Raw genomic sequence first — 12,534 nt, forward strand, 5'->3', positions numbered from 1 at the left:
TTACTTTTGAGAGAGAGAGACAGCATGAGCAGGGGAGGGTCAGAGAGAAAGGGAGACACAAAATCTGAAGACAGGCTCCAGTCTCTGAGCTAGCTGTCAGCACAGAGCCTGCCGCAGGACTCAAACCCATGAACTGTGAGATCGTGACCTGAGCTGAAGCCGGATGCTTAACCGACTGAACCACCCAGGTGCCCCAATACCCTATGGCTTTTGATTGGAGCATTTAGTCCATTCACATTCAGAGTAATTGCTGATAAATATGTATTCAGTTGCATTTTATTACTTGCTTTCTTTTTGTTTCTGGAGATTTTTCTCTGTTCCTTTCTAGTCTTTGTCACTTTTGGTCATTCCTCCCCACTCAAAGAGTTACCTTTAATATTTTTTGCCAGGTTGGTTTAGCAGCCATGAATTACTTTAGATTTTGTCAAGGAAATTCTGTATACATTTGATGGATTCACTGAATTCCCTAAGTCGACTCTCTTGATCCATAAGTCTCTATCTCTCTTTTGTTCAGCTTTAGTATTTTCTATTATGCTATCTTCTATATTACTTACTTACTCTTTCCTCCACTTTTTCCATCCTTGCGGTCATTATATCTAATCTGTTTCAAATCCGAGTTGCTGCATTTGTTGTCTGTTTTTGACTCTTATTTCTGCCACAAGGGTCTCCCTGATGTCTTCCATGCTTTTCTCAAGCCCAGTGAGTATCCTTATAATTGTTGCTTTAAATTCTCCATCAGCTATATTACTTATATCTGTTTCAATTAGATCTCTGACTGTGATCTTTTCTTGTGCTTTCTTTTGGGATAAATTCCTCCGTTGTGGCATTTTGCCTACATCTCTGTCTTCTGTGTTTGAAAAGCCTGTGGTATTACCTGCTCCTGAGAGTAATGACTTTATGAAGAAGAGGTCATATAGTGTCCAGAGTCTTATATTTTAGGGAGTGTCTCTGCTGTTGCATCTTGGCTCTTCTATCCTTCAGACCATTCTTCTGCAGAGACTTCCTTTGCCTGCAACGGGAAGCATTTGTATCTTGGCCAGTGCAGTTTTAAATAGGTGTGCTCTGTTCTGCTTGGTAAATGAGACCTGATGCTACTTTCACCAGAACTGAAGCCTTTTAGAACTCTCTGGTCATGAGGGGTGGCAGGGACATGGTTTTCTTCTGTTTTTCTGGGGAAGAATCTTGCTGCACTGGTCCTTAGGCACACATGTCTGAGAGAAGCAGTCCCAGTAGAGAGCAGTGGGGCAGGACTTGGTGTAAACAGGTTAGGCAGCCAATGTTGGCACTATGTTCTTTATTGAAATTGGTATATGTGACAGGGGAGGGAAACAGCATGAGCCAGCTCCTTTGTCCAAAGAGAGGGGTCTCCATGCTTGCTGCTCTTGGGGAAGCACCCCCAGGTGAGTGAATAATTTCCCCTCTTGAGTCCCAGATATTTTTCAGATCACTGTCTTCATGCAGTCTGTCTCTGGGCTACTTGCCTGCCTGAAGCAGCACAGTACACTTTAGGCTCTATCTGAGACAACCCTGCTAATTTTTAGAACTCCAAACTTTAGGGATGAGTTGTGGTGGTGGTGTGCCAGTCTTCTGGTAGTCTTCCCACACTGGGATGAATGCAGGTTTGACCTAGAAGGGCTGTCATGCCAGAGCACAGGGACATTAGATTTGGAGCAAGCAGGCTAAAGCACCAGTGTCCAGGTTAGCCACCTTCAGTGGTATCTCTGCTCCTGTGCTGAGGGGTGGGGGAGGAAAATGGCACCTGCTGGCTCCTTTCTCCCTGGATAGAGGGCTCTGCAAATGCCAACCTATCACAGATGCTGGAAGATAAAACAGTCTTTCCCCGTGTGCCTGAGGCAATCCTCAGATAGTGACCTTGGCCCCAGTGTGGCTTGCCTGCCCTCTCTCAGGAGTAGGGCAGCACCCTTAGGTCTCTATCTCAGCCAACCCTGCTGACTTCTAGAACTTCAGACTGAGCCCTTATGGTTGTAAAAAACTCATGAGAATCAGCCTCTCTCTTTTTCCCACCCATAGCTTTGGATTTGTATTCTTCTTGTGCATATGGCCATACACTTCACTCTCTCTCACCTTTCTCTGTAACCATGGTTCTCTCCCCTCTGCAGCACCCACGATCCATTTGACCCCAAACCACATCTCTGGTCTTCCTACTTACCTCAATGTGACCTTTTCTCTCCCTCTAGTTTTACAGTTTGCTCTGACAGTCCTCATGTCAAGTTCTTGGGTATTCAGAATGATTAGATAGTTATCTAGCTGTGTTCAAGGAAGAAGACAAACCTAGAGAACTCCTACTATTTAAACACCTTCACTCCCTTCCTCCTACTCTTGTGGGTTTTAACTGCCTGTTGGCAGCCACTCATACCAAATGGCATCCATCAGAATCAGACAACTGGATGAAATCAACAATAGCCACAGAAATACTGAAGACAGTAACTACATGGCTCCCCTGATAACTCAAATAGTAGACACATTTAGCATGTGACTCTTCTGCCTGACTAAATCAACAAGAATATCACTATAGTGGTTGGTCTTACTCTCAACCTGCTGAGAGAATGACCAAAAGGGGGATTGTTAAACCAAAATCAGAAACCAGCCTTGAATAGTCCCTGTGCAGACAAAAACCAGTTTAGTCATCCAAACAAAGCTTAATTTAAGCTTAATTTACAAGGCTAATTTACTGTGGGTCATTTCTTGCTTATGCCTCTGAAAATCATAAGCAAAACTTATACTGTTTCCCAATTCCCTATCATTTAAAGAAATTGTAATATTATAACCAATCACTATAACAGTTACTGCTTTCTCACTGTATAATCTGATGTATAACAATATATCCCTTAGCCTCATTTCATGTTTCAGTTTCAGTGATCTGATTGGCAAACTGTCTTTTTGGTGCATGCATAATAAACTTTTACTAATTCCTACTTTGGTGATTCATTGGTTTTACTTCTGTTATTTCTGAACTTTTGTGAATACAGAATGTAGATTTCATTGTAAGCCAATCAATGAAAGCAAGAATTCATTAGCATGGTGGTAACTGAGCAGATCAAGCACTGAATAACTAGAAAAGGAGGCTAGAGGATTCTGAGGGATTAGAGGAAGTGAGAGGGGTGTGGAGAAGTAAAAGCAAAGGAAAGGTCATGAGCTCCCATCCAGCTGGGGTAATCTGGGAGGTTTTGATGAGAACAGAGGCAGAGAGGTTGATTTAGGAGGCCAGACTATAAAGGACTTCTAATATTGAATTATTTTAAATGTTATTCAATAAGTCGGATAGCCCCAACCTCCCAGCATAAATATTCCATTCTTCTATCATGAGACTCTATCATTGCAGGTACCTCTTATAAATTCTTCAGAGTAGAATAGAGTGAGTGCTCTGCTAAGGTTTGGAATCAGGCAGATTTTGCTCTATTTCTTACCTCTTACAAGTATGTGATATCAGGCAAATAACTTAAACTTGCTGAATCTCATTTTCTTAACCTCCAGAATGGGAGTTGTATTACCTAGTTCAAAGCATGTTATAAAGATCAAATTAAATTATATGATGTTGTGATATTGTGACTTATAGTAAGAAATACATATTTGATCTGTTTCTGCACAGAGCTCCTAAAACCGTGGGCATTTCCTAAGTGATGCGATCAATAAAGGTGTCTTTTGCTGTTACTTAGGTATCTTTTGGAAAGTCCTCCAGTAAGGAAAGGATGGGGGCTAGTTGCCTAGGAAACCAATCTTAAATGGAGAGTTTGGACTGTCAGTCCTACTCTCTGATTTCTGGGGAGGGGGAAAGGGCTGGAGATTAAATCCTTCACCAATGGCCAATAGTTTAATCAACTGTGCCTATATAATGAAACCTCTATAAACACCCAAAAGAAGGGGATTTAGAAAGCTTGCAGATTGGGGCACCTGGGTCAGTTAGGAATCCGACTTCAGCTCAGGTCATGGTCTCACAGTTTGTGAGTTCAAGCCCCATGTCAGGCTGTGCTGATAGCTCAGTGCCTGGAGCTTGCTTCAGACTCTGTGTCTTTCTCTTTTTCTGCCATTTCCCCACTCGCATTCTTTCTCTCCTCTCTCTCTCTTTCTCTCAAATTTTAATTAAAAAATTTTAAAATAAAAAAGATTTGAGTTAAAAAGAAAAAAAGAAAGAAAGCTTCCAGACTGGTGAAAACATGGAGATTTGGGAAGTTTGTGCTCAGAGAGAGCATCAAAGTTCAGTGCCCTTCACCATAAGTTGCCCTATGCGTCTCTTCCATCTGGCTATTCCTGAGTTTTATCCTTTTGTAATAAATCAGTGATCTAGTAAGAAATGTTTATTTGAGTTCTGTGAGCTGTCCCAGCAAACTAATCAAACCCAAGGGAAGGGTTTTTGGAACCATCAATCCATAAACAATTGGTCAGAAGCACAGGTGATATCCTGGGCTTTCGACTATTATGTGAAGTGAGAAGTGGAGACAATCTTCTAGGACCAAAAACCCTTAACCTGCATGATGTGACATCATCTCCAGGTAGATAATGTCAGAACTGAGTTGAATTGCATGGCACTCGGCCTGTATCTAAGAATTGCCTGGATATGTGTGGAAACCACCCCCGGTGTGCATACACATACACACACACTTAAACGTACACACACAACAGAATTGATTACCACAATTTTTGAAACACATAAAGTTTAAAGCTTAATATCTGATATATGTTCAAAAACTACTAGATACCATTACTGCTATGACTGTTAATCTCTTTTGATGAACTGGAGAAGCTACCTAACTTCCTAGTGCATCACACACCCATTTTTTTCTTTTCTGGCTATTATCAAAATCAAGTGAAATAACTTTGAATACCACCAAGTGCTCAGTAAATTATTTTCCATTACTTTATTACAACTTCCTATCTTTATGTCTCTACTACCTACCTCATTTGACATATGTGACATAACATGTCATAATTATTATTCCATTATATATGACATAATACATGTGACATAACATAATTGCTGAATAATAATTTCATATCATTGAGTGATTTCTATATAAAAGCCACTGTGTTGGAAGTTACTGATAAAACAGAGCAGTTTATGGCAAACTGTTTGGTAAGTCAAATCTGGAGTGACACTTCTTTTTGCAAAAACAATTTTATTAGATCACATCCACACCTATTCTTTATGTATTGCCTATGGATGCTTTTGTGCTACACCAGAACTGAATAGTTGTTGTAGACTATATGGCCTAATACCTAAAATATTTTTTATATAGCCCTTTACAGAAAATGTATGCCGACCACTAAGTTACAGTATTCTTATCCTAGAGAAGGTTTTGATCTGGCACACTGTACTAAATGGACATAAATATCTAAGTCAGAAAATGCATTTCATTAGAGTAGTATATGCAGGTTTCATAGAAGGAGGTAACTAATCCAGTAGAACTGGTCATAAAAAATATAGCTATTGCATTTGGAACTGCCTTTTATTAAAGCTAAGACTTAGTATTTTTATTTGGCTATCTGTTCACTCGATAAATATCCATTAATAGCCTCCCATATGCCAGGCACCATTTTAGGTAATAAACAGATTTTGGCAATAAACAGAATGAACTAAGACCTTATACTCATGCAGCTTACATTCTAATGGGGCAGGCAAAGTACAAATAAATGACTACATAATATAATATCAGTTGCAGTAAAGAAGAAGCAAGGTAAAGGGGTAGAGAACAGTAGAACTGATGGGTACCTTAGGATGATTAGGGAAGACTTCTTTGAAGAAGTGATGTTTTCTATGGGCCTAAGGGAATAAGTTATGTATATGTCTAGGAGAAGAACATTACAGGCAGAGACAGAAGGTGCAGAGATCCTGGGTCAGAACTGTACTGGATGTCTTAGAGAAAATTTACTGGTATTTACAATGTTGCACTGTTTTCTAAAAGGTTTAAACATTAAGGATATATTATCGGGGTACCCTGGTGGCTCAGTCAGTTAAGCATCCATCTTCAGCTCAGGTTGTGATCTCAGTTTGTGGGTTTGAGCACCAAGAAGGAGGAGCTCTCTATGACTCTCCTTAGAAATACTTCCTGGTCTGGCAACCACAGGGGTGGGTGATAGGGGGTGGCAAAGAGGGTATGGCTGAGCATTCAGAGTTCCGAGACCTCAACATATTTCCACTCTACCCCATGTTTGAACTAGAACAATTTTACTTTTGTGTTCTATGTAAGATTTCATTAGAAATAAACCCATGGGATCTTTCTAAAAACATTCTGAAGTCCATTAGCTTAGTGTTTGAGGTAGGAATGAATTCATGGGCAAATTTTCCCCATAATAAGAAAGGAGGAATGCCAAGGTTGTAAGAACATGCACAGAGAAGATGGAAGAGAAACTGTGAGATACTTAAGAAGAAAGGAAAGGGTATGAATTGCTCCTATGAGAGGAGGAGAGTAAACTGGCCAGGATAATGTCTTAGGATCATCTTCTTTTATATATACCTATATACATAATTTTTATTTTTTAAAGTTTATTTTGAGTGACAGAGAGAGATAGAGAGAGAGAGAGAGGGAGCACACACACATGCATGAGCAGAGGACAGAGAGAATGGGAGACAGAGAATCCCAAGAAGGCGTTGCACTGTCAGTGCAGAGCTGGACATGGGGTTTGATCCCAGGAACCTTGAGATCATGACCTGACCAAAGTCAAGAGTCAGATGCTTAACCGACTGAGCCACCCAGGTGCTCCTTAGGACCCTCATCTGGAGGTTAGTGATCATGAATGTGAAACAAGAGCAGGCTGCATGCTATTTATTGAGAGCTACCCTGTAATATCTTGGGACAGGAAACATGAAAAGATTCCTGATCGTAAGGTAGGGAAGAGAATTAGATGTTTATATCCATTATTTCGTTGAATTTTCATTACAATTACAATTATATCATATGTAAAATTACATAAGTTTATATAATAATGTTATTAAATATTATATAAACACATGTATATATGTATGCTATATGTAATTATTGCATATTATAATTACATAATTAAATTACAATTATGAAGTTTGTATTGTCACTATATATATATGTATGTATGTAGAGTGGTTTGGTGATAACCACCCTACTCAAATAAAGGACTGATATTAAAAGGGTCAGTCCCTTTAAATATAATACTCTAAATTAAACTTTTATCCTAGTAAAGACTTCTCCTCTCCCCCAGGGAGGGCCTGTCTCAGGCCTGAAAGCTTGTGACGGGGAGGGCAATATCGTGTTTTCTTTTCTCCTTCATTTCCTGGGTTCCTCCATTTATAAGAGTTTCAGACTCCTTTGGCTCTAGCCCAGGGAGAAAAGGGATTAGGAAGAAAATATTCGGTCTTCCTTGATGTAGGGGTGTTCTGAGACTCTCCTCCTGGACGCTGTGTCCAGACCTCTTGGATACTTAAGGCAGTGCTGCTCCTCTCACTACATACTAGCCATTCTGCCACCCACGCCTGTGCTCAGGAGATGCTGACTCCTACAATTCACGTGTAGCTTTATGTGGCTGGTGTTTTTGTTTTTGTTTGTTTTGTTTTCTTTTGTTTCCATTCAGGTATCTTGCTCCAGGCTGGAAGACCTCGGGGGTCTCTTAAAATTTACTGGGTTAACCTTCTTCCAAGGACCTGTTGACCTATGGAAACTATGTGCCCTTGTGCTGCTGGGATGCGAGTGCAGCTTGCTCCCAGAGCAGCCTTCTTTTTCTTTCCTCTTCCACCCTAAGCCGAAACTCTGGGGAACACATTTAAACGGCCAGAGAAGAGCCCCTTGAAGCCTAGTTCACTTGAGGCGGGAGGTGAAACTATGACACTACAAAAACTCTTTTTATAATATTCTCATTCCTCTTCAACCTTTTCTATTTATAGAGACTAGAGGTGGGAGATTAAACTAGTCTCACCACCTTTTGGCATATCCTGACTAGGTGAAATTAGCTCTTTAGGACATAAGGTAACTTTGTACCTTTGTTATCGCTCTCAGCCTTTAAGTCCTGAGCTAAAATAGAAACAGAAAGAGTCCCAGTTTACCATCTTGTCTGCTGTAAAGACATTATAAACACTGATAACCATTTGGTAGCATACTTTGGAAGCCTTGTGGGATCTTCATTTAAAAAAGTACTCTGCTGCTTACAACGGCAAGTCTCTGTAAAAACATCCATTTCTATTTTTTAGGTCTTTTGCAACACCTTTGCCTCATACTTATTTTACCTCCTTGTTCTCAATGACTTCTGTTTCCATGTCAACTCCATCTTTCTTGGCATCACCAATAGTTCCCAACCTACAGATAACACATTTTCTTTATAACCTCAAACCCCTTCCACTATTTCAGCACTTAACCAAGAAACTACTTCTTTTGTGCACTGTGAAAAATGAAAGCAACTGGGGAAGGCTTTCAGTAAGCTCCCACCACTACATCTACCTACTTACCTACATCTGTACTCAGATGTTCTGCCTTTCTTTCTGTTACTACAGATGAATTATTAATGTTCCTATCAAGGCCAAACCCCCCTTCCCCAACATACATCACTCACACACACACACACACACACACACACACACACACACACACACACACTTATTTTAGATCCCCACCCACTCAAGGATATAACCAATATTTTCTCATACGTACCATTTTTCTATTTCTTCTAGCATTACAAGTATGTTATTGAATCTACTATCTTGAGAAACAAAAACCATTTCTGACCTATTATGCCCTTTTAGCTACAATTTCATTCCTTTGTTCCTCTCTGTAGTAAAAATCATAACTTCATTACATAGCTCAAGAGTTCTCTATACTCATGGTTGCCAATTCTTCTCTTTCCATTCTGCCTGGGTTCTAGGTCCTCTCCAGTCCAGTGAAATAGCCTTTACTAAATCATCCATGACCTCCCAGTTGTCGAGTTCAATCAATGGTCAATTCTCAGCCTTCATCAACTGGTAGCATTTGACAAAGTTAATTACTTTCTCTTTCTAGAAGAGAAGAAAGGGAAGGGAAATTTGTACCCACGGCTTCTCAGACCTTGTTACCTTGGGCCTCCTGTTTCTCACTGGCCACACATATTCACCTCCTTCTTTGACTTTTTTTAAAATCTTTCTAGTCTTAAATGATGAAAGTTCCCAGGGCTCTTTTCTTTTTAAACCTATTCTCTATCCACACTCAATTTTACATGATCATCCCCAGTCTCAGTACTGTAAACCTTGATACTGGTAATTCCAAAACAATACCTTTATCTTGGCTCTCTCTCCTGAACGACAGATTCATACATTCACATGAACCTACTTCACATCTCAACTAGGATATCTGAGAGGCATCTCAAACTCAAAATGTCCCAGAGTATCTGATATTTCTCTACAACCTGCTCCAACTGCAACCTATACACTGTAATAATTGTAATTTTGCTTCTGGGTAAGAGACCTTGGAATCACTTTTGACCCATCCTTTCCTACAGACCCTACCTTTAAAAGACAGGCATTCCCACTTGACATTAGAGTATCTGAGCATTAGATCATCTGCATACACATACACACAAAGCTAACCGGGAGTCTATTTCATGTTATTTTGTTGAAAAAAAAAAAACTATAATAAATTATGTCAAACCAAAAGCTCCCAACTAAATTTCTAGAATGTACCTGTAACACAGTAAAATATATTAGGTTGTAAAATGCCTTAAGTATTTATTTTACAGTAAATAATTTGGTCTGGAAAAGATGCAGGCAAAATTTTATAATAAAAATCCAAGTATTTCCTATCATACCTTTACTTATCAAGTAAAATAGTCACTTGAAGCTTGGTAAAAGTTGAGAAGGAAGAAAGGGAAAAGCTTAAAGCTATCTTTGTCACTTGCTGGGGAAGGTATGGTGCTGACACTTTGGGTGACGAATGAGCAATTCCCAACAAGTTATGAGACTCAGAGTAACTGATAGACATTCTCTGTCATTAGGGTATTCATAGAAACCTTTGAAGAGTGAAGACAAAAAAATTGGCATGTTTGGAAAAAAAATACAAAATGGAGTATGACTTTCCATTTCTAATGTTTTCTATACAGAACTATAAAAGGTGGACCTCTTCAAAAAAGTAAAGCTTCTCATCCTATCATCCTCATGGTTAAGGACAATGTTCACCATTCGTTATAAATATGGCACTATAATGCCTCTCACCATCAGCAACAACTGAGATGAACATCCTCTTTTTAATATTTGGTTGTTATTCTAATGCCTACACATGATTCCGATGCTCTAGCAACTGTTATTTAGTTTCGATTTGGGATTTCTCATGCATATTATATTTCTAAAAATGTTTTATTGAGTTTTGGAGACATAAATATTAATCTTTCTTATGTTAACATAGTCTTAAAAATGTATTGGGATACATTTCATGTGTATAGTATGGAATGTGGGCATTAAAAAATCACGAGGTGCTCTAGTGGGAAAATATTTATTAGGGAGATTTTGTACAGGAAGTGCCTGTATGTTCAAAATTGACTCAGTGCTTCTACATACACCCCTACCAACTTCTTTTAATCACCCTTCCTCTCAGCTCAGACTGCCCAAGTAGCCCTCTAGCTGTCCTCCTTCAGCTTATAACACAAATAATCCTTTTACAATAGAAGTCACATCTTATTGATTCTCATTTCAAATTTCTATAGTGAATTCTATTTACTCAGAGTGAGTCATTAAAGGTTCCACTGAAGGCTCTCCTGCTTCTCTACCCCTTACCACTCTACTCAACCCACACTCACTGGCCTCTTTGCTAGTCTTTGAATGGTCCACACACACTTCTGACTGAAAGCCTGTGCACTTGCTATTGCATTCGTCTGAATCACTCTTCCCTGGACTACCTAGAGGCCTTGGTCCCTCATTTCTAATTAAAAGGCATTCCCTGATATTCTGTATTAATAATAACACCCTTCCTTCTACTACACTCTTTTTCTTTTCTTTATTATTTTCAGTGGCACTTATCATCACCTGATGTTTACAAAGGGGGACCTTCTCAATTATCACCTGCATTGGGACACTGAGACTCAAAGGGGTTCTATCCATAACTATGCTGAGATTATGAAATAACTCTCTACTTATTTCCATGAGAATGTAAGCTCCAGGAGGGCAAACACTTGACCTATTTTACTCACAAGTCTATGACAAGATTCTTGAAGTGTCTGACACATAAGAGCTGTTTAGCCAATAAATATTTATTAAGTGGATAAATCAGTGAATACATGTACTGGTTTGATGTCTATTCTATTTAAAATAGAATTATGAAGAATGATCTGTGAATTTTTTCCCCAGGGAGCATCCTTTCATCTCCAGATGTCCATGCTTTCTATGGAGAAAATTCAATATGGGAGATTTTTCCTAGGAAACACAAAACTGGCGGTTTTTACACAAAATAAGGCTGTCAATCTTATTCTAATCTAGAGGAATTTAACTGAGACATCTTAATTTAGAATCCCATTTAAAATGCTAACCCAATATATGCCCATCTTTTAAGTAGGTAAATTGTTATGGTTTTATATAAAGAATTTCTTACAAATTGAGTTTTGTGTTACATGATTTACTAACGGAAATTGCAGTTTTCATGAGACAGTGTTATTTTTCAAACTCTTAGTCCTGTGGCCTAAGCTCTAGTATATTATATACTACAGAAGTCAAACCCTTTACTCCACATCTCAGTTTCATAACTGAAAATCATTTTATTTTTAGTGATCCTATGGTCTCCATCAAACAGCTGCATAAAGCTATTTGCTCTTCTTTATGGTGCACAAATCCTAACCTGTTCACTCTCTGAAAGTGATGATGAGTGAAATTTACTAGATGGATACCAAATGACTATAGTTCAAACAAGACCATCTTGTTTATCTGGCATTTTATATTTGGGCAGTTAAAAAAAGAACGAAAGAAAAGAACTAGGCCGAGGTTGAAATGCCTAGATATAATTATAGCAGATTTTAAAAGACTCTCTATATTCTTCACCTGGCCTGTGTTTAAATTGAATATTTAATTCTTTAAGTAACAGAAGTTCATTAACCTTTACTGGACTTTGTGCAGTAATAAACACAAATCATCGCCATTTCCCACTCTGATTGTCTGCAATATTTAAAACATAATAGGACATTTTTATAACCAAAGACATTGAGAAAGACAGAACAACACATGTAAATAAGAAAAATAATCCTAAATACATTATGGTGTTATTCTATAAAACGTTTTCATCTTAATAAAAGAAATGTTTTAAGCTGGACTTCCTGGGCAACAATGCTTTTATTTCACTGTGAAACAAGTTTGAAGTTTTACTGTGTATGTGTGCATGTGAGGCTCCTTGAGTCTTTGAGATGTCATTTCTAGAAAGAGTTTAAAGCACTAAACAGATGGAGTATAACAAGGTGCATTCATTTAAAAATGCACACAAATACATGTGAGCATCTGCCTAATTTTGTGGAAATCTTTCTGAAGCCCTATAAATCTCTCTTTGTGTTTGAGTAGAATATATGTGAATTTTAAAAATTCCACTTAGTATAAAATAGCCTCTTAAAAAT

The sequence above is a fragment of the Suricata suricatta genome, chromosome 8, assembly GCF_006229205.1.
Source record: "Suricata suricatta isolate VVHF042 chromosome 8, meerkat_22Aug2017_6uvM2_HiC, whole genome shotgun sequence".
In the NCBI taxonomy this organism is placed as follows: domain Eukaryota; kingdom Metazoa; phylum Chordata; class Mammalia; order Carnivora; family Herpestidae; genus Suricata; species Suricata suricatta.